The sequence below is a fragment of the Meleagris gallopavo genome, chromosome 2 (genome assembly GCF_905368555.1).
Source record: "Meleagris gallopavo chromosome 2, MGAL_WU_HG_1.1, whole genome shotgun sequence".
In the NCBI taxonomy this organism is placed as follows: Eukaryota; Metazoa; Chordata; class Aves; order Galliformes; family Phasianidae; genus Meleagris; species Meleagris gallopavo.
In genome coordinates this window covers 74,784,894-74,806,899 of record NC_139405.1, presented here as the reverse complement: position 1 = coordinate 74,806,899, position 22,006 = coordinate 74,784,894, and the positions used below count along the sequence as shown (strand labels likewise).

The 22,006-nt window shown below is 41.3% G+C and overlaps 1 protein-coding gene across 4 annotated transcripts in view; it reads left to right on the top strand.

Moving 5' to 3' along the window:
- Positions 1–1,884: 1,884 nt before the first annotated feature.
- The window catches only part of ANKRD6 (ankyrin repeat domain 6), a 109,920-nt gene continuing 89,798 nt past the window's right edge, over positions 1,885–22,006 (top strand). Inside the window, exons 1-2 of one of the 4 annotated variants that reach the window (XM_085217642.1) lie at positions 1,885–2,032; positions 2,225–2,339. The gene's annotated coding sequence lies outside the window, so the exon portion shown is untranslated. Of the gene's footprint in view, positions 2,033–2,224; positions 2,423–22,006 lie in introns of those variants that run through there. The other 3 variants (XM_085217643.1, XM_010707627.4, XM_085217641.1) reach the window with 3 other exon arrangements.

The window sequence follows — 22,006 nt, the reverse complement described above, 5'->3', positions numbered from 1 at the left end:
TGGATCTTGAAGCATTTCTGCCAACCTCTTGGCAATATAATCTGTCCTGGGCTCTGCTTGAACTTCAGGACTTGTTTGTCCTCTGTCCCTTTACTACTACGTTGCTTTATCCCCTCCACATTTCATCTTTTTTTTCTTTTTCTCCTTTTTCCCCGTTTCTCTTTTAATCTCTTCTTCTCTTTCATCAGATCATTTAACTCTCAAGCCTGCTGTACACAATGAAGCAGTGCCGTGCCTGCACTCACAGACTGCTGGTAAGGGAAAGTGGACATGGGGTTAAGTCTTTGAGTACACACTGCACACACTGTGTAAGATATTGCATGTGATTGGACTGCTTCAGAGGGAGTTACATTTCACAGACATGACAAATATTTTCTGTTTCAGGCAAGTGAGGGAATTCCTCATGACTTTCTCTTCCCGATAGAAAACAAAACTGGAAAAGGGAACACAAAGCTGACTCTCTGGATGAAAGAGGTTAATGACAATTAAGCACAGGTGTAGTCTTGCTGACATCCCCATATTCAAGGGGCCCACCCACATCAAGGTTTGTGGAATCATGACAGCATCTCATCCTGCTTTTTTAAAGGGGAAGAACTCCCATTAGATTGCTTGTAGATCAATGCCAGGGAAACCTTTTTTTTCTCTGCAATGTGTTAACATCTTGTTTCTCAATCTTAACCATCGAAGTTCTCCTGCAAGAATTTGCACATGTGGAACTTACTTAACACACAGCTTAACTGTTACTTGCACCAATACTTCTGTTCCCATGTCAGAATTTTACACAGTATCAATGAAGTTCCCACTGAAAAGGCCTATACTGAATATGGGAATGAGGAACCAAAGCTGTAGCATAAGCAATCACAGCCTATTTTTGTGCATTTCAGCAATTATATTGTGATTTCTGTAACATTGTCAGACTTCGGACTAGCACAGTAATCCTGACCAAACTATAGAGTCAGTGAATCTGTAGAACATCGAGAAGCAAGAACTGGTGTGAATACTGGCACAGAATATGAATACCATCATAACTGTTTCATGAAAAATGTATTAGACAGGGGCATTATGTTGGGATTGGTACAAACCATTCACAAGTATATATTCACTGTAAGTTTTAGTGCCTGTGATACTTTGATGTTTGCTTCATTCAGGCCATCATCCCAAGAATGCTTCCTGGCAGAGGAAGAGGACTTCTCTCCAAAATGCCCGCAGCATCTCTGCATTAGGAACTGTGTTGCTCTGTTTTCTCTTTCTATGGATCCATCCTCTGTTATGCTACTTTACCTACTCGCACCAACCCCTTTCTCTTGCTCTGTTCAAAGATGTTCCTGTCTAACTCACCTTCTTGCCAGTTTGTGAATTACTGATTTACACACATAAGTGCCCACACAGACATATGGCTGAGGTGCACCAAAGGGCCCTGCAGTGAAGAGAAGGCTGGGTGATGCAGTGCTCTTGTGCAGCAAGCTCTCCCCCGGGCTCTCAGACTTCAGCCCAGCCCTGGAAGCCTGCTGGCTGGGAGAAGAGCACCTGGCCCATCTGCGTTCGGTGCTCTAGCAGGACTTGTGCTCCTACACCTCCACGACTACCTTGCAGAAGTGCCTGCATTCAGGAGAGCACCTCAAGACCGCGTCCAGGCTCTGGCTCCGTACCAGCCCGCCCTTTCCCGGCCTCACGCTTCTCTCTCCGACCTGCCCGGCCCACACCAGGTAGGGCTGCCGAGCGACTCGCCGCCCTCCCCGTCTCTGCACTGGACACCGCGAGGGCACATAGGGAGAGCCGGACACCGGGGCGGCAGCGGCCGGCAGCTCCGCGCGGCGACTCCCCGCTGGCCGCCCCCCTCTCCTCGGCCGGGCCGGGCCGGGCCGACGGGGCGCCGCCGCTGGGTGTCGCCGTCGCAGCGGGCACGGCTCGGCGGCACCACCTCCGGGGCGAGCGGGCGGGCTGGCGGCGGAGGGGCTCGTCCCGGACGCGGAGCGCGGCGGGGACTGCAGCGCGGAGCCGAGCCCGGGAGCCGCAACCCGGCGGCGCGGAGGTGAGGGGGCCGTGGGAAGCGCGCTCGTAGGGGCGTGGGCCCTGCGGGACGGTGGCCGATGTCCGCGCGATGAAAACGTTTCGTACCGCGGCCCCCCGGTAGGAGAAGGGGAAGCCCGGCTCGGGGGAAGGGGCGGGGTGCCGGAGCCCGCGTCGGGTTTGGCGTAAACCCGCTCTCCTCCCAACTTCTAAGGCAGCGGCTGATGAGAAATGGAAACCTGGCTCGAAGTCGTCCTTCCTGTTGTTGACATCACCTGAAAACTTCGTCGGAGATCTCCACGGGAGCTCTGCGAGCTCGGGGCTGCTCTGTGAGTAGGGGCCGGCTGCGGGTCCCGCTATCGCAAACCTCGATAAAGTGCAGCGTGCAGCGTGCATCGTGCCCTGCCGTAAGGTGCGTGCTTCAGCGGGAACGTAGGCAGCTCTCTACGCTTCTATTTTTACAGTTATTTGGGTTTATGTTTGGCATTTCTAGCGTGTGCGTGAGCCAAAGGGCACATTGTCGGCTGCTGAATACCTTTCATGCTTAAGGAGAGCGCTGAGAGGTATCCGAGATGCCCCAGAGGCAGGTAGAGGGGTGGATTTCCCCCCCCCCCCTCACACACACACATCTCCTCCTAAGGAATTACTGAATGGACTTAAAATGTCCTCCTCATGGTAAAGCAGGAACCCACTGGGAAGATCAGTAAATCCTTCTCTGTTCAAAGATGTAAAACGTATCCAAGACTGAATGATTTTGTGGCACTGGCTAGGCATGGTCTGAATCCCCTAATAGGGTGGGTAGAGTGTGTGGCTTATTCACAGGAGAATGTTATTTACCTAACTTGTTTGCTTTCGGTGTGATACGTCCAGGTGTGCAGGAAGTTTTTACAACAACTTAATTGGAACTCGAGCCTGCCAAAATGTTTTGTAATCATCATTCCCTGGTTACTTGGGTAGCATACTGTTTCTGGAGATGTACAATTGCATTTCGAATCATCAGTTATAATGCAGATGGAATGACATGGCATGGTGATGGTAACTCAGAATTTAGTAATAATTTCTGAGTAGAAAATACCAGTTACATCCACTGAATGTAGCAGATATATTGTGGGCTAGCTGCATCATGTTTTAAACACCTGCCTTTAAATTTCAGTAGGAGCTTGAGGTCAGTGCAGCCCACATAGATACTAGGTGCTGCACGCCTGCTTCTGCCAGTGAGGGTCATTGCCCCTGGCAGGAGTGGATGGTAATCCTGTAACAGCAGCGCTCACCTTAATTCTCTCCCAGTAGTTTCTGTGAAAAGAAACTTCAATCAAATTCAAAAGTGACTTTGTGACAGTACTCAGCTGGGAATGGTTTTTCCTTTCCTCTGCTTCTTGATATTCACCCATGCTGTGCTTCCAGTCTCACACTGGAGACTGGCTTTGAGCACTAGAAATAAAACTATCAGTAAAAGATTGGTAGAAGAAAAGTGATTGACCTCTTGATCATGCAGGATCTTTCCTGTAAGCTTTTTATAGAGCTTTTTTTTGGGAACAGAAGTGGTGGGAGTGTTGATTTGGTGTATACTGATGTAGTTAACCTGTAGCGCCTGGCTTAGGATCATGCCCTGTCCGAGGTGGCATGTTCTGGAGTACACACTGTTGATCTTATATTCTCTTGCACATGATTAGATGAATGATATTTTAATTACTCAGTTACTTGTAGGGTATGGTAACAGTGATTAAGCACTGAGTTGTGTTTCTCCATTTATCTTTACCTTCACCTTTGCTTGACTTTGCCAGTGAGTCATCTTGTCATGTAAGAAGAAACCTTCCTTCTCCTTATTCTCTAAATGCGTGTAATAGGACCAACAATATTTATCTGTTTGAACAGATGACATAATATAGAATATTTGTAAAACACTTTTAGGTTCTTAAATTGCTTCCATCATCTGACAGCAGTGTTTTATTTACTTCCATTAGCTTCAGACTTGCAATTCCTCTTTTTCCTCAGCAGACAGAACTTACGATAAACATGCAGAGAACTCACACTCATATCTTTTCTTAGTGATGCATTGGTCCAACATGTCAGCAGAGGAAGTACTTTACTTAAAACTACAAATGAAGTACCATATTTCACATGTAAGATAGATCTAGGAAGATATTTGTACAAGACATTAATGAATTGTAATTGCTTCAGGCAAGAAAAAAAAAAAAAGAGGGGTGGGTAGGAAATAAGTTATTTTAGCTCCTTGTTGCTATTATTTTCCTTAGAAATTATTCTTCAACAGAGCTGCATGTTAGGTAGAAAACCTTTTAAGCAAAACTCAGATTATCATCTGGATGAATAATTTACATGAGGTAAAGCAGAAATAAAATTTCAGTATCTCTGGCAGCTGCAGCTGCTCTTAGTATTTAATTCTTTAGAGGTCTCAGTTTACTCCAGAACATTTTAGACATTAGTGGTAGTAGATTGAAGGGATACTTGCTGAAGTTTTTGTTTTTACTACTTGGGAGCTCAAAGGCATAATGTTTCTAAGGACTGGCAGAGGCAAAAATTACTAGTGGTGAAAAGCCCTCATCTGCACATTATAGAATGTTATGTTCTGATGGCAGTCATGGGTTATTTGCCACAAATGCATCGCTTTTTGGAAAATTAATTCAGCGACCAGTTTAATGATAAATAAATATTTTTAAAGTAACTATGCTTTTAGTGTCTTGCTGAAAATTTAGTCTAGATGTTTTGTTGAAATTGAACCAAGGGCTCTTTTCATCCTAAAGCTTCAATCAGAAAAAATACTTTAATTTCTGATTATTCTAATTCAAACAAATAATTATATGTGGGCCAATTACTAACGGCCTTACAGTAATGAAATGATTTCTTAAAAATTCCTGTTTCAAGTTCAAATTTACTTATTACAAAAATTAAAATTCTTAGTATTATACAGTGCTAATTAAGTAAACTTAAAATATACATGAATTCCAATTACAGCTTTATTTTCTACATGTTGTAAACAAAGCTGTGCTTGACAGGTAGTAGGTAGTAATGTGTTTTATGGTACAAGGTGTGATTATTTAGGAGCAATACAAACAGAGATGAATTTTGATTTATATTGCAATTCGTAACATTTCATTGATTTTAATTCATTATTTTATAATCAGAGTTCTTCAAGCTCTGATTACACTGTAGGACCTCTGTTTCTGACTCTTAAGTTCTTGCACTTAAATTGTTTGTCTATTTTATCTGTATTTTTTGAGATAGATTGATGGAAAAGGGTTATTAAAATTGCTGTTGTCATCAGTGCTTACCCAACCATGAATTATGTGAGTATAGCTTGTAAATCATAGAATCACAGAATGGCCAGGGTTGGAAGGGACCTCAAGGATTATGAATCTCCAACCTCCCTGCCACAGGCAGGGCCACCAACCTCCACATTTACTACTAGACCAGGCTGCCCAGGGCCCCATCCAATTTGGCCTTGAACACCTCCATGGTCGGGGCATCCACAACCTCTCTGGGCAGCCTGTTCCAGCACCTCACCACTCTCAGAGTAAAGAACTTCCCCCTCACATCCAACCTAAATCTCCCCTCCCTCAACTTAAAACCATTTCCCCTTGTCCTGCTGTTATCTACTCTTTCAAAGAGTCGATTCCCCTCCTGTTTGTAGGCTCCCTTTAGGTACTGAAAGGCTGCAGTGAGGTCACCCCGCAGCCTTCTTTTCCCCAGGCTGAACAAGCCCAGCTCCCTCAGCCTATCCTCACAGGGGAGGTGCTCCAGTCCCCTGATCATCTTTGTGGCCCTTCTCTGGACCCTCTCCAACAGCTCCCTGTCAGTAAATATTTCAGTGTAATGATTGATTCTTTAATGATAGTAAATTTAAAAAAATCAGTTGTCCAGGTAATTTTCTTATTAACACGTGTAATGAGAGGAAGCCTTGCTGAATTACATATTATGACTTCTTTCTAATTTTTTTTTCTTCTCCTCTTGTCTATATTTGTTTTATCATCCAAAAGAGTATTGGGCTGTGAAGGTAGGTGCTCAAAAATTAGGAAGAGTTGGAATAAATGTGTGAATTTCCTGGCTTATCTATTGCATAGCTTTCAAATGCATACATGTTGGCTGTTCTGAATGTACTGCTTCTCTAGAAGATGTGGTTGTGTATGACAGTGGTTTGTCTGTGCTCATGTTGGCACTGATCTGGCCATACACATAAGACCTGTTATTAGGTTTCTGTTTTTTAGTAAGTAATTTTTTTAATAAATATTTAATAAATGAAACATTAATGTTACTTTCTTGATTGAAAGGAACCAAGAACAACTACTAGTTAAGCGGTGTGTTGAAAGAGGAAGCTGCCCTATAGAAGCAATGCTGTTGGGCTCAATGGGTACGCATTGGGTGGTGTAGTTAATACTGCATGGCAGTGTGGATTCTTACATTATCTGGGTGCACTGCTACCCTCAGCAGTGTACTTCTGATGCACTGTCATGGACATGAGTGTACACTAGCTCATGTGATGGTACAAGGTTGTGGACAGTTACGTTGTTCCTCCACTACTTCACTTTGTTCCCATAGATCCTTGTCAGTGATCCCACCATGTGTTGCATGAAATTCACAGAATCACAGAATTGCAAGGGTTGGAAGAGACCTCAAGAGATTGTTGAGTCCAACCCCCTGCTAAAGCAAGTACCCTACAATAAGGTCGCACAGATAGGCATCAAGACAGCTCTTAATATCTCCTTAGGAGGAGACTCCACAACCTCTCTAGGCAGCCTGTTCCAGTGCTCCATCACCCTTACTGTAAAGGAGTTCTTCTGCATGAAACTTCCTGTGTTCAATTTTTAGGCCATTACTTCTTGTCCTTTTGCTATGCACCACTGAGAAGAGCCCAGCCTCGTCCATTTACTTCCCACCTCCTTTTATAAACATTAATCAGATCCCTCCTTAGTCTTCTTTACCCCTGGCTGAACAGACCCAGGTTACTCAGCCCTTCCTCATATCGGAGATGCTTCAGGCAAGTTCAAGGTCCTTGGAATCAAAAGGAGGATTCTGAGAACAGCAGTTAGTGTGGATGTTGCAGATGCTTGAGGGTAGAGGAAGTCATGGCTCTGGAGTAGGTGTGGTGTGGCACACTGAGTGTGGGTCTGCCTTAGCCCTGGAGAAAAAGAAAAGTAATTACTTGGCCCAGTGTCAAGAAAGACAAGACTTTTTAAATTATGCTGTGATCAAAAGTGTATTTTAAGTACTCTTCAAATCATGAAGTCTTACCTGTTTAAATCCTGATTTAAGCCAAGCTTCTTCTGAGGGCATATTCCTTACTTTCCCTCTGTCTCTCCTAACTTGCCTTCCTCCACATCTAAGCACCATCTGCTCTTGTGAAGCGAGCTCGTGAAGATAAATTTTTTGGATGTAGGACCTGACATAGAAAAGGACAAAACCATTTTCATCTGCATTCTGGAAAATACATCTGGGTTTGATGGAAATTAATTCTGTGAAGATGTGCATCACTGTGTGCACTTTGCAACAGGATAATAATTCTTTCCCAGTTTGAGATGCTGATTACTTTAAGCCTGAGTTAAAGCTGCTAGCCGAAGCATGTGGCTTACAGGTGTGGTAGTTGTACTCTTCTGTGGGATCATGCAAGCCCATTACACCTATAACAACTTATCTACAGAGTCCCAGCTCAGAACTAAGCAGTTGTTTGAACTTCTGAATTTCGTGGCAGAAATTTTCTTTTGATTTTATTGGCATCTGCAATGAGACATCTTAACAGCTACCATCCTATTGTGCTGATTGCTTCTGAGTCAAAATCCCTTACGTTGTCTCAGATGGGTCAGCTTCAATAGTGTTCAGATAGTGCCATCTTTGCGTTTGTTTCTTATTAAAACAAGTGACAATGTGTGGTAGTCACATGTCATCTCAGGATTTGAGTGAATTTTTTAACAATGATTGCAATGAATAATTTCAAGTATATTTTATGAAGAGTTTACTGTCTATGTGTGTACTATACCTGCAGAAATTGTAGCCTGCTCAGACTCCTTCACGAGTAATTTTCTGTCATTTTCTTTCTGACCACTTTTGTTATTAGACTATGTCTGGCTGAAGACTTCAGAAAGGATTTGGGGCAGTTAGAGGCTATGGAATTATCCACCTGCCATCTGCAGTCTTTCATTGACATCATTGTTCTGGTTTAAATCCAGATGTTGAAAGAGCAGTGCATTTTTATCCCTTTGTCTTTTTCAGACTTGCTAGCAGCTTCGAATCTTTGCAAGGATATTTTTTGTCTAGTTTTTTGCAGCTTCTGTATAAAATCAGGTTATGCTCTTTTCCTGTGCTGCCTCTTTTTGTTTTTTTTTTTCTCTCTCAATTGGTGTTGGTTTAAAATCTTTACGTTGTTCCATTTTCATTAATACTGTCAGTGCAACCTTTGACTAGTCCCAAGATCTAAAATTTGCATGTTTGGAAGCTCAAGTTTGGATAGATTTTCTGTTGGCAACAGTACCACTGAAGTACTGTCTCAGTTGCACGTTTTTTCATTGAATGCTACCTGATGACTGAGCAGAAGGCAGACGTCATAGCAGCTGCTGCCAACCAGCTTGTTTTTTTGTTTTTTTTTTCATTTCAGCATCTGAAGGTAGCTAGGAAACATAATAATAAATGTTATATTTAGACAGGTAGCATCTTGTCATTGTTACATGCTATCATATGGTGCCCTACAGGCAAATGTGAGAGTGTCTGACCCAAAAAATTGATGATGTGGAAAAAGCTCTTTGGCAAGAAGTAGTTAAAAGTCTTCTTTTCTCCTATCCCGGTGTTACACTACCTGCAATATCCGCTTCTTTCATGGGTTTGGGTAGTCTAAGACATGCTGAATTCTAGCTTTTGGCCTTGTCAGAGTTGTGTCAAGAATTATCCTGGAAAGAGATTGTGGAGGATTGTGTCATGGCCCTTGGAACAGGTAGGTTCAACCTTCAACACAGGAGGTTGTACTCCAGCTGTAATGCATGCTGATTTCTTTCAAAGGCAGGCAAGTTTCTTCCAGGAACAGCTGCTCTGTGCTTGAGTGCCCTGCATCAGTTCAACTACAGTTCAAGTCTATTGATACAAGTGGGAGATTTCAGTATGGGATAAGCTGAGCTGTGAATTCAAAGTACAGTATTTTATTAGTGAGTAATCAGCTGCTAAGTCGGATCCTTTTGTTCAATGTAAGATTACACTTAATCAGCTTGGAGAGGCCCAGCTGTAAGAAATCCCAACCTAGCAAGCACTGGCTGAGGTTGAAATCTGCTTCACTTTCTGATGCCCTGATAGCAAATAAGGATGCCTGTGTGTACAGACAGTGACAGTCAGGCTTGGCAAGGCAAGGCTGGACTGGGGCAAGGCAGAACAGCCCTTTTTTATTCCTAGCAGAACAGCCTACAAAAACTGAAGTAGGATACAGTGCTTTTGCCATAACTTGGAAGAACAGACTGCAAATGCTGGCTGTTTCTCTGTGTAGCCATTCTCAGAAATCAGGTTATTTCAGTCAACCTGAAGGTAGGGAGAGTGCAGCCTCCTTCATTTGCTGTTAGGACAGGACTGTCCATCTGCAGAGATTTCTTTTGGTTCTTTTTGTCCAGAGGCTAGTGGCTCAGCAGTGAGCTGCCTGCAGGTCCAGCAAAACTGCCTCAGATTTTTAGCTGGACACCTCAGTGGCATGTGTTATGTGGGTGCATTTTATTACAGGGAAGGATGATGTGTCTTTTCCTTAACTCCTTTTCCTCATTTAAGGTCCATGTGTCAGTGAAGAGAGAATGTGAGTAGGAAATAGGCCTGGAGAAGTTGTTCTGTATGAGGAAAAAGATGAGAAGTGGCTCTGTTTTTGAGCCTGACAATGGCTGGTTTCACCTGATGCCTTCATGTATTCTCCGAGCTGATTTTCTTCTGCTTAATTATTCCTCAAATGGAAATTATGTCTGGCCTTTTACTGTCTGTGTTATACTTCCTTATAACTTCTAGTTTTGCTTACTCTTTTCTCAGAAGAGGGAGTGTGAGTAGTTTACAACTTTCAGGATGCAGTTCAGTATTTTACACTGATGAATAAAGACGGTTTTGATTTCATTCTCTGCTGTAATAATTGCTACATTGCTCTGTTGACTGTGCTTTTGTAGAGTGAGCTATTAAAAAACTGAAATCTCATTTTCAAGTCATTCAGAGCCCATCATTATGCGTATGAAGTCGAGGTGTTTCTTCTTGCCATGGATATCAGTCTATATTTAAATTGTATTGAATTTCACCCACATTTTTACTGGCTACCTACTGGTTGTCATTAAGTCCTTCTGTATCTCTTAGCAATCAACACTTGCCTTTATCGTCAGTAGTTTAGTATTACCAGTAAAATTTGTCACTTAACTGTTGTAATTTTTCTCTGTCACCCCGCTGGGATTCATTAGGGAGTATATTGAACACAGTGTATTCATAGTGCAGATGGCTGTGGGGCTGCATGAGTAATGTCCCTCCATTATGATGACGGACTACTTTTTCTTTGTACCATTCATTTTGTCTCTTCTAGTTGTTTCTTTATGCAGATGAGGATTTTCACTGTTATCCCTTAGCTGCTTAGTTTCTGTAATACCGAGATTTATTTTTTTAAAGCAGCCTTTGATCTCAAGCCTTTGAGGGGACAGGTTTCAAAAACAGAATTAAATAAATAGTAAAATGGACATTGTTCCAACTGCTCATGTTCACAAGCTGCAGTGCAACTTCCAGCCTTCAATGCCTGGCTCTTGCTCTCACCTTGTTGAGTCTGGTGCGGGTGAAGACAGAGAGGGTGTGAATTTCTCTAAGTGTAGCAAGAGAACTGCTTGGCCCTGAAATGTAGCATGTCCATTGAGGCTGCTCTTACTGTATGTATTTGCAGGCCAGACACAGTTTACCATGGCTTGAGGACAGCTTTACATCAGTGATGCAAACTCACTGCCAATGTGAATTATCATGGAGTAGTTTGAGTTGGAGGGGATCTTTAAAAGTCATCTGGGTCAACTCCTCTGCAATGAACAGGGATGCCTACAGCCAGATCAGGTTGCTCAGAGTCAAGTTCAGCCTGACCTTGGATGTCACCAGGGGTGGAGCATCAACCACATCCCTGAACAACCTCACTACCTTCATAGTAAAAAAAAAAAAAAAAAAAAAAAACAACAACAACCAAAATCACCTTTTTTTTTTCTTATATTTGATCTACATCTTTCCTCTTTCAGTTTGAAACCATTTCAAACCATTAACTTTGGATGTTATTCTTGTGTCCAAACGATCAGCATTCAGCTGTAACTATTCTACATTGCAAACACATCCCAGCTTACTTTGAGTATGCTATTTTGGGATTAAATTTTAGTCAAAATTAAATTCCCACAAATTCCATCCCAAGTTCTGTGGGTGAAATTGCTTGACAGATCTCAAATGCAAATTCTTTAGAGTAAATCATCTTTAATCCTTTTTTTTCCTACTTTTCAAATCAGGTTGACCATTTTCATGTGCAGGCCTCCTCTGCTTGCTCAGAAGGTATTCAGTCCTTTTCTCAATGAGGATTTTGAAATGAGCATTTGAAAGTAAGATGGGGACCTAACATTAAAAAAGTGGATGGCAGAATTAAAAAATCTGTGTGAATACATGCATCACATAGCATGCAACATCAGTAAATTGGCACTAAATGGGTATTTACAATCTCAGGTATACAGTCTTTGAGAGAATTTATTTAACTGAAAAGAAACTATTTAAAAAAAAAGATTTCCCAGGTTCATTCTGTGCTTACAAGAGTAACTTAAAACAAACAAAAAAACCTAAGCCAACTTTTTTTTCTAGCTTCTCCCATTTCCCTCTCATCTGTCCACTAACACATGTGCTTGAGAAATCTGAAATCAGATTTCTGGCTTCTGCACTCCATTACTCTTTCAGATAATCTGTCCTTTAATGTCTAGCAACTGCAGACATACAAATGAGGATGCTGCAGCTTCAGTTATTAGAGCTATATCAGGTTTTTCTTCTTTTTGTTTTTAATCCTCAAAGTGGAGTACTTGGTGTGGAAGCTAGGAGCATATTTTATTCAAAATCTAGCATCTAGAATTTGGATGCCTGTATTTCTAGCTGTTAATAATTGTTTTTGAAATACTGTATTACTATGAATTTACTTACCTATCCTACGTGGTTTTGCACATCCAACAAGTGTCTGAGTGTAATTACACGGGATGAGCTCATTATGGCAGCTCCCAGACAAATCAACAGGTAGTGGTGTTTCTGTAGAACTGGGCACACTAAAATCAAAAACAAAAGAAACCCACAACAATTGGAATGTTCTTTTTTTTTTTTCCCCCTCCATCTCATGACTTGAAATGAAGAACCTCTTCCCTTGACTAAGCTGAAGCCAAGCGTTGAGTGAATCATAAGGTTGCAAAGTTAAGCCCATTTATCCTGGGATCTACTTCTGTTTCTCTGACATGGAACTAATATTGTCACTGAAATGGAAATCTTTCTGTGTTTTTAATACCTCCATGGTGCTCATAAAAGACGTGTTTGTTCTACTTTGGTGAAAAAAAAAACCCTCTGAATTGGCTTTTCTCCTAAGCTAAGCTGAGGGGTTAGTAATGTAAATTGATAGAAATATGGAGGGATTTCTCAGCATGCGATTACAATCATAGAACCATGTAATGGTTTGGGTTGGACAGGGATCTTCAAGATCTTGTAGTTCCAACCCCTCCACTACAGACAGGGACATCTCCCTCTAGATTAGATTGCTCAAAGCCCCGTCCAACCTGGCCTTCAATGCTTCCAGGGAAGGGGGGGCATCCACAGCTTCACTGGGCAACCTGTTCCAGTGTCTCACCACTCTCACAGTAAAAAAATTTCTTCCTAGTATCTAATCTGAATCTGCCCTCTTCCAGTTTAAAGCCATTTCCCTTTGTCCTGTCACTACATGCCCTTATAAAAGCCCTTCCCCCAGCTTTCCTTCGTGAACTGGAGGGCCACTATAAGGTCCCCCTGGAGCCCTCTGTTCTCTAGGCTGGCCCCAGCTGCATTATGTGCTGTGACCTTTTATATTAAAATAAGGGATTCTCATATAATTCTGTGGAGCTATTTATTGTTATTTTCTCCAAAATACTAAGATTTTGAAACACATTAACCATAAAAGTTTTGTCTCAGTCTGATTGTTCCCAATAACTTAGTTTTTTTTTTTTTTATTTTAAAAAGAGCAGGCAGGTAACTGTAGCATGTCTGTGCTTTATACTTAAGAAGCAAACAAACAATCCCTTAGTTTATTAGTTCCCACGCTTTATATTTTAAAGCAATATACATGCATATCCACTCCTCTTTGCCAACAGAGCAGTTTCTCTGGTCTGTGTATCTTAAACTTACTAGTTCTCCAAATGTACATGGTCATTCAAGAAAAACAGGATAGCATGAAAATGTTTACAATGTAAAAATAAGCAGATTTCACCATGTAGCGTTTTAAAAAACCCACCACGCCTCGTATGCTCTGTAAATGAAATATTCAGGCCTTGCTTAATTTAAAATTAAGAATCAAATGACACCAAAATAATTACTCTTCTTTTAACAAAAATCCATTGTTTTATACATGAATAATAGTATTGCCTATAGACAGGGCATTATCAACAACTTGTGTATAGCACAATTTTAGTTTACTGATTAACCCTCAGAAAGAGACCAGGAAAACAAAACTTTCAACTAGACTTTACATGATTATGTATTTTAAAGAGGTATGCATATTATCAAAGGCTTTTAAAAATTAATTTAGTGATGTATTTTGTTGTTTTGCTATATCAGATCGGAAGCTGATTTAATCACATCTCACTTAATCCAGTGATTATGTCCACGTGAATAATACTCAAAGAACTTGGCTCTGTGAGAAAAACATCTTCCCAAAAGGAAATGTAGTAGGCTTACACTTAAAATAAAAAATAATAATAGTAATACACACACACAAAACAAAAAAACAACAACAAAAAAACAAAGAAACCATGGATTGGGTTTCCCTGTCTCATTGTATAATGATTTTCACCGAAGTCTCATATCCCAAGAAATGAAATCTGTAGCCAAGATGATATGATATTGGGCAATTTATATAATTCAGCATGCAGGTCTGCACTGCTGTTGAAACAATAGGCTGAGTATATTAAGGGGCAGATAGCCTGACTAAAATAACATATGTTACAAAAGAAGCTGATATGCTTTCTTGGTGGAAAATGTTCAGTAGAAAACCACTTGTAAACACTCTATAACATGTTACTATCACAAGAGCAGTTAACATGATGAAGAAAATCTCAGGAATGTGATTTGCTCCTGCTCTCACTGAAGTGCCAAAGTGTGTTTTAGCCCTATTAGGCCATGGTTGTGGTTTTAAAGTAAAGAAGATGGCTCTCAACCTTTTCTCTGGTGCATTGCTGTCTCATTTTCCCATGCCAAATTCCTCTGTCTTTTGCTACTTTCAAGAGTTTCTCTGTATTTTTCTTCACTTTTTTTTTTTTTTTTCCTTATCTTTTGTCCTATATATACTCCCTCATCCTTGATCTAAGAATTGTCTGGTCTTCTTTGATCTGTTTCTTTACAAATCTCCTCCTGTTTTGCTAGTTGTGCTCCTTACAGTGGTTACTGAACTCCGAGTCACAACTTTGAACCCAGATGAGCCGTGAAGAGAATCTAAGATAGTTTAAAAACATTTGGAAAAGGTTTTGTGAAAGAGCAGAGAAGGATCTGTGTTTCTCATGCTTTTGCAGATATTCTTCACAATGGCTGTTGTAGGACTTCCTCTGAGACTTGTTAAAAGCCAGCTCCCTCTGTGTTGTATTTTTTTCCATACCCTCTTTTCTATGCTTTGCTCTTAATTGGCAATCTGGTAGTGGCTGTTGATTTTTTTGTTTGTTTGTTTTTTGCTTTCACTTAGTAGGATTTTTCTGCCATTCAGCCTTAGTATGTTCAGGTCCCCCTTTATGTACTAAGAATGAATTTGAGATATATCTGGAAATTGTCTCTCATGGAACATGAAAGACATGGGTATTGAGCTTCATGAGGGCAGGGAAGCAGAAGGCTGGAAGGAAAATCCTGCCTTGTTCTGGGAACATGTTTCAGACACATGAAGCCTCTGTAGCATGGACCTTCCCTTCTCTGTTATTCCATTATTCTTTAAGTTTTTACTTTACATTTCTGCACTTCGGCTACAACAACCTCAGGCGACGCTACAGGCTTGGGGTGATGTGGCTGGAGGACTGTGTAGAGGAAATGGACCTGGGGGTATTGATTGATACTCGGCTGAACATGAGCCAGCAGTGTGCCCAGGTGGCCAAGAAGATCAATGGCATCCTGGCTTGCATCAGAAACAGTGTTGCCAGCAGGAGCAGAGAGGAGATTGTTCCCCTGTACTCAGCACTAGTGAGGCCGCACCTCGAGTACCGTGTCCAGTTTTGGGCCCCTCACTGCAAGAAAGACATTGAGGCCCTGGAACGTGTTCAAAGGAGGGCAACAAAGCTGGTGAGGGGTCTGGAACACAGGCCATATGAGGAGAGGCTGAAGGAGCTGGGAATGTTCAGCCTGGAGAAGAGGAGGATCAGGGGAGACCTCATTGCTCTCTATAACTTCCTGAAGGGAGGTTGTAGTGAGCTGGGGGTTGGCCTCTTCTCTCGTGTCATTAGTGATAGGACCAGAGGGAATGGTTTCAAGCTACAGCAGGGGAGATTCAAGCTGGACATTAGGAAGTATTACTTTTCAGAAAGGGTGGTCAGGCACTGGGATGGGCTGCCCAGGGAGGTGGTGGAGTCGCCGAACCTGGGGGTGTTCAAGGAAAGACTGGATGTTGTGTTGAGGGACATGGTTTAGTGGGAGCTATTGGTAATAGGTGAACGGTTGGACTGGATGATCTTTTAGGTCTTTTCCAACCTTGGTGATTCTATGATTCCCTTCAGGATCTGAGCAGCCTTTGTGGGCAGGCAATGTGGATATTCTCCATGTGGAAATGCAAGGTTGCATAAACTGGGTCCTTGTAATAGTATAAAGGGGACTCAGATATGCTAAAATTTCAAAATATTTCTTAACTATAAAGCAGGTCACTGAGCTACATGATCCTTTTTAGTTCTTGAAATAAGGCTAATGCGTCTGGTTTTGGTTGTGGACAATTAGAAACATAAGGAGATTGAAATGTGCGCAGTGGTGTTCTCCACCTCCACAGCTCCTACAGTGGCTGACCAAAGAGAGGCTCGATAGAAGATGCCCTGACTTTATGGAAGCACAGTAGCCTGGTCTGTGTAGAAGCCTTTCTAGATTTTACTTTCTTCCAAGCTGTGGGAAACCTTTAGGTTTCCCTAAGCAATAGGAGACTGAGTCTCTTTAAACCCAACCTCTTTTTCCTGAAATGTCTTGCCAGGCAAGGGAAGCTTCTAGAGTTCCCCAGGGGCCCTGTGTGTGCTTGCAAAAGTGGGGGAAGTGAGGACACTTGTGTAAATTTGGCACTGTTAACTCACTGTACTTGATATAAATGTTTCTGGTTTCTACTGGCTTTATGAACGTATTACTTGTGTAGGGCAGAGTCTTCAGCAGCAGCTGTGATTCTGTCCTGCTAGGAGGAGAGCTTCCTAAAGAAGCCATCTCTGTAGCGAAGTGTTCTTTAGTCACCTGAAATGGCTCGTCTGTTAGTGCTGGTACTTTTTCTGTGTGCTACAAGCCTGCTGCCACAGGAGATTTTTGTTTTACCAGATTGGATATCACATTTCAGTGCAGCAGATGGCATGTGTTTGACAAATGGCCTTTAGTAGGAGTAAGCGTAGCAGGAATACACACTAAACGACTGGCGTTTTCCTTTTGTAACATCACCTAAAGTACACCCTTATGCAGTGCTCATTATAGTCACCTGATGCAAGATCCAAGCTTTTGAGATACCCGCTTTCTTCTGTTGTTTGTATACTTGTGCAACTGGCAAGAATGTTGAGAGATGCATAGCAGAGCAATATGGTATTTAAGGTGAGTTGTGCTTAACTTATCTGCAGCCTGCATTGAGAGAAGTTATATTAATTTATGTTACTTTGCCTGAAAGTGCCTTGTGTCAACTGACAGCTGTTTAAAATTAATTATTTAATGGAGATCCTAGTTTGCAAGATAAGTAGAACAGAAACATGCATGATGTTGTTTATTTTGAACTTGGCATGGAGGCATTCCTAATGATTCAGATGTTGAACGGAATGTAACAGAGCATTACTCTGCATGGCCTTACTCTGCCAGAACAAATGAGGAAGGCTAGGACAGTTAAAGGGTTGGAACAAAAAAGCCCTGGGGCAGAGTTCATAAGTTGGACTCTTGTTACCAGACTGTGATTCCTACCTCTGGACACCTGTGTAGGGTGGGAAGCAGCCTTCTGAAGAACTTCTGACAATTTTGCAAATATTTTCTCTTTAAAGAGAGAGCGTGTCCACAATCCACCAAGAGCTCGTTCAGTTCTGTCTGCCGTGGGCTCAGATGGGCTCAGAAGTATTGTTTGTCATGACTAGTATGGAGATGACTTAGAAATCCCACCTATACAGGTACTGCTATGGGGGCACCTTGACTATCCATCAGAAAAGACCAGAAAAAAGAGCTTTACTGCTTGCTATGTATAAGTTCTTTTATAACATTAAAGCTTCAAAGCGGGATTAAGACTACTTTCTGCAGGTACTTTATGGTGATCTTTCTGAAAAACCTTGGAGCATGTCAAAATCTGTGTGGCATCTCATTCTTCTTGTTCCTGATGGTTTATTGGTAATGGTGAGTATATCAAGCCCTGAAATCTTGTTTCTCTAGGGAATCAAGTCCACAGTTAAGTACTCAGACTTGTCAACCTTGTTGATCCTACCCTATTTTTTAATTACTTCAGAGATCTGCCATCCACTGATGTTCTGTAACTACCTGAGGGTAAAGATAAGCTGTTCTTTTCTGTTGTTTGAAGCACTCAGTGAGAAAGGCTTCATAAAACCTTCAGACTGATACAAGACATAAAGAACAGACAGTTATTCCCTCTCTGTAATTTGCAAGTCTTATCCATGTGCTTTGACAGACTTTCTGAAAGGTATTTCAGAAGGGCTTTTCCTGTTTCATGACAACTATCCTGACAGTGTTTCTCTTCACCAAACCAAGTTATCCACTGACTCAAAAAGAGTGAACTGATACTTCAGATAGTAGCTGAGAAGTTTATTTCTGAGCATAGGATAATTTCCATGCTAGTATCCTGCCTTGGCATTTTAAGGCTTAAATCCTGTTTCAGTCTCCTGCTTCTTTGCATTACCTTCTTGTTTCAATAAAGAAACCTTCAGAAATTACAAAGGCACGTGTAACCCTGTTGTACTTGATCATGGCGCTCACTCAGAAGTCCATTAGGCTGATGCATTGAAAACCTCAACGGCGAAATGAATATATGAGTAGAGCAGAATCATGGAGTGTGAGGCTAGTTTCCCTGTTCTAAACTCCCTGTGTTTGTCTGTACTGACAAAAAATTGTGTGATAGATCTGAGCATCCTTGGATTAACACAGTTTATAAGGAAAATGAGCTTTATACCTACTGAAATTACTGGTTTAATTATTTGCTACAATGATGTTGCCGTACTTTGAGTCAAGTGGGGTATGTGCAGATGTGTGTGGAAGAGATACTTGAAGGTATTGTCAGTGTTCACATCTTTCTCCTCTATAAGAGGACAAGACCTCCTCATGGAAACATGCCAATGGACCTGTTTGCCTATTAGTTAGCTAAGTAGTCATTGAAAGGCTTACTATTTTTTCACTCAACCAAATAAAATGATTAACTCAAAATAACTGCATGTTTACATCTCTTTTTGTACTGTTTCTCCTTTAGTAGTTAAATCAGAAACAATTGAACGTGAAGTGGTTCATGTTACTTGTGTGGGACAATTTGGGCTGGTTCTTGTTTATCTGGTGATTGTGCCTTTGAGAATAAATGAATACACTTCTATAAATTTCTGATTTCTTGTGTAGCTACCTGGTTTATTTACTTTTATGTGGTTAACTAAAAATCACGAATCTGTATTGTGTAAGTTGATGGATATATTTTAGATGCATCACAGAATTGCTTATCTTGGAAGGGACCTCTGCAGGTCATCTTGCCCAGTGGCCTCAAGCAGGGCCACCTATAGCTTCTTGACCAGGATACTCGGTTTCTTCTCAATGTTTTATATTGGAGGTATACATCTAAGTGTTTGAGTAGTCAGTATCTTATAAGGAATGAATGTATTCCTATATTAAGGCTCTGTAGTGCTTAAGAAGGGCATTTTAACCATTTTTTCATTGTTGAAAAATTATTGCAAGTTTTCGGATAAACTGCGTTCCATTAGGCAAGATCATATGTCAATTTTGGCATTGTACAGTCTGTAAAAAATTGCAGATAATGAGTATACAGACGGATTGACTGGAGAAAAAAAAGATTCCTAAGCGAAAGTTTGGGGCTGGAGGGAGTGGGAGGAGACTTGCCTTAAGAAATCAGTTGCATACTGTGTGTTTTTGAGGGTTTTAGGATGTTACTTAATGCTTGGTATCTGAAGTATTTAAGCATCAAAGAGTTTAGAAGGACTGAAACCTTGGCAAACAATTCCAGCTTTGCTGATCCTATTTTGAAAGTGTAGCAAGAGTGAGTGTGTACGAGGCAGGTCAGTGCAGCCTGAAGCCTTTTGCAGGTAGATCTTCTTGCAGGCTTCTGTCAGCAAGATTGTTTACCCATGCATTGGGACTGTCTTCAGAAAGCAATGTCTGTTGCATAAACTAAACTTATTCCTGGACTCACAGGTTGTGACATCTGAGTCAGCAAATGTTTCCTGCTGGGAAGTACATTCAGTTCAGTACATTTCGATGAAGCAGAAGTCTTGTACCAAAAAACTTCTGGTATTGTCATGTGTTCTGTCCCAGACGACAACTTTCTCAAGTGTAACCCCTCCTTTCTCTCCCCGAAATCTACAGTGATAAAAATCCTGCTGTCATGTCAGCACATGTCTTCAAAGAACCTGGGGGGCATTAATGAGAATAGGTTTAGAATTCCTGGTTGATTTATGAAGAAAAGAAAAAATCAGAGGCAGTATTCTCTAACCTATTAAAATGTTTGCATTCTACTTCATGGTGATATCTACTTAACATTTGCAGATGCAAAGTGAAGAGTCAAATGCTTGCCTGTTTTGTGCATAAAAGTGTAAACTCTTTCTTTGCTTAAAAGCAGTACAATTCCAAGCAGTGGTAAGTTATAGGAGTAAAGACATTTGTTCTAAATTTTGAAAGAAATTGATACTCAGGACTTTCTCATTGCATGTTTCTTCTTCTGTTCCTGCCTGTGAGAAGTAAAACTGAAATTTTTTTGATAACTTCTACAAAGTGGGAAAAGCAAGGTAACACGTATTTGCTTTCAGTTCCCATTCCTCAATCCAGCTATATTAATGCATGCATTTGTTTTGGGTTTTTTTATTTGTTTATTTTTGAGCAAGGCCTTATGTTGTAGCTACAGAAACAAGGCATATGCAATCTTTCTTTAGTTTATGGATATAGAAAACTGCTTCAGCCCATGCTGAGGACTCAGTCTTATCTGCTTTTATGTTGCTTTTCAGAAAGTGCCAAACCTGTTCTCCTTTGTGCTGAACCAGCCAGCAGACATCTTTTCTCACTGCTCAGTAACACCTCCCTCTCTTCTCACTTCCTCCAAAAACAAGGTAGACTCCCAACATTCCTTTCATGTCCTGCAAATATTTGTATACTTTGGCAAGAAACTTGCTTTGTTACTCACCACTGGCCAGCCCACTTCTACTGTCCTGTATGCCTATTTCTAGTAGCACTTACTGCTGTAGTTCAAGTAGTGGAGGAGGTGTGTACTGTGGTTTTAAATATCCTGATACAAATCCTGCAGATCATTGGCACAGGCAATTAGCAGGAGAGAGTGTGGAACCATGGAGAGCTGCTAGAACTAGTGTGTTGGGTTTTTTTTTGTTTTGTTTTTTTTTTGTTTTGTTTTGTTTTTTGTTTTTTTCCCCTATGGCTTTTATTTAAAGAGTAAATTAAGTATACAAAACTAAGAAAAGAATTCTGTGATGCAAATCTTCAACACAGGATCATGTATGTGGTGCTTGGTGGGAGACCTGCCTTGTGTGGCATACTGGTTAAATGAAGTGGGCAGAGCTCTGGAGAGGTAGGAATGTGCTTTTGTGCAGAAGCTGTGAACTGGAACCCAAGAGCAAGTTCGCACCCTTAGAAACAGTGGTTGACTAATCCTGGTGGTTTCTGGCCTATGATTTGCTATTCAACTTTGGTGTTACATTAACTCCTTCAGGACAAGCATTTTCGTTGGTTTTCTTGTTGACATTTTAAACCAACAAATTGATTTGGATTGGAATCATTTTCTGCATGTCCATTTCTTTTACTATATTCCAGAGCACTGATTTGCATCACATAAATCTAGGAAAAAAGTGTTGTTTATTTTCTTACATTTATTTCACATTTTAATATTTACCACTGCAAAGAGGTTAGATGACTGGGCACATTTTCTTGTGCAATACTAATCATAGAAACACCAAAGTTGGAAAAGACCTCCAAGATCATCCAGTACAACTATCCACCTATCACCAATGTTTCCCACTAAACCATGTCCGTCAGTACGACATCAAAACGTTTCTTGAGCACCTCCAGGGTCAGTGACTCCACCACCTCCCTGGGCAGCCCATTCCAGTGCCTGACCTCTCTCTCAGAGAAGAAGTATTTCCTAATGTCCAAGCTGAACCTCCCCTGGCACAACTTGAGGCCATTCCTTCTAAGTCCTATGGCTAGTTACGTGAGAGAAGAGGCCAACCCCAGTCAGTTCACCAGTTTTTAATTTGGAGGTTAGACAACTGACTAACAATAGTCAGTTCACCTCAGTCTAAATCTGAAAAGCAGATTTTGTCTCTTGTCTCTGATACTGAGCCAGACTGTCCTCAGAAAGTGCAGAGAAGGTATTCTTCAAGAGGAGTCTGGCACTCTGCTGCATGGA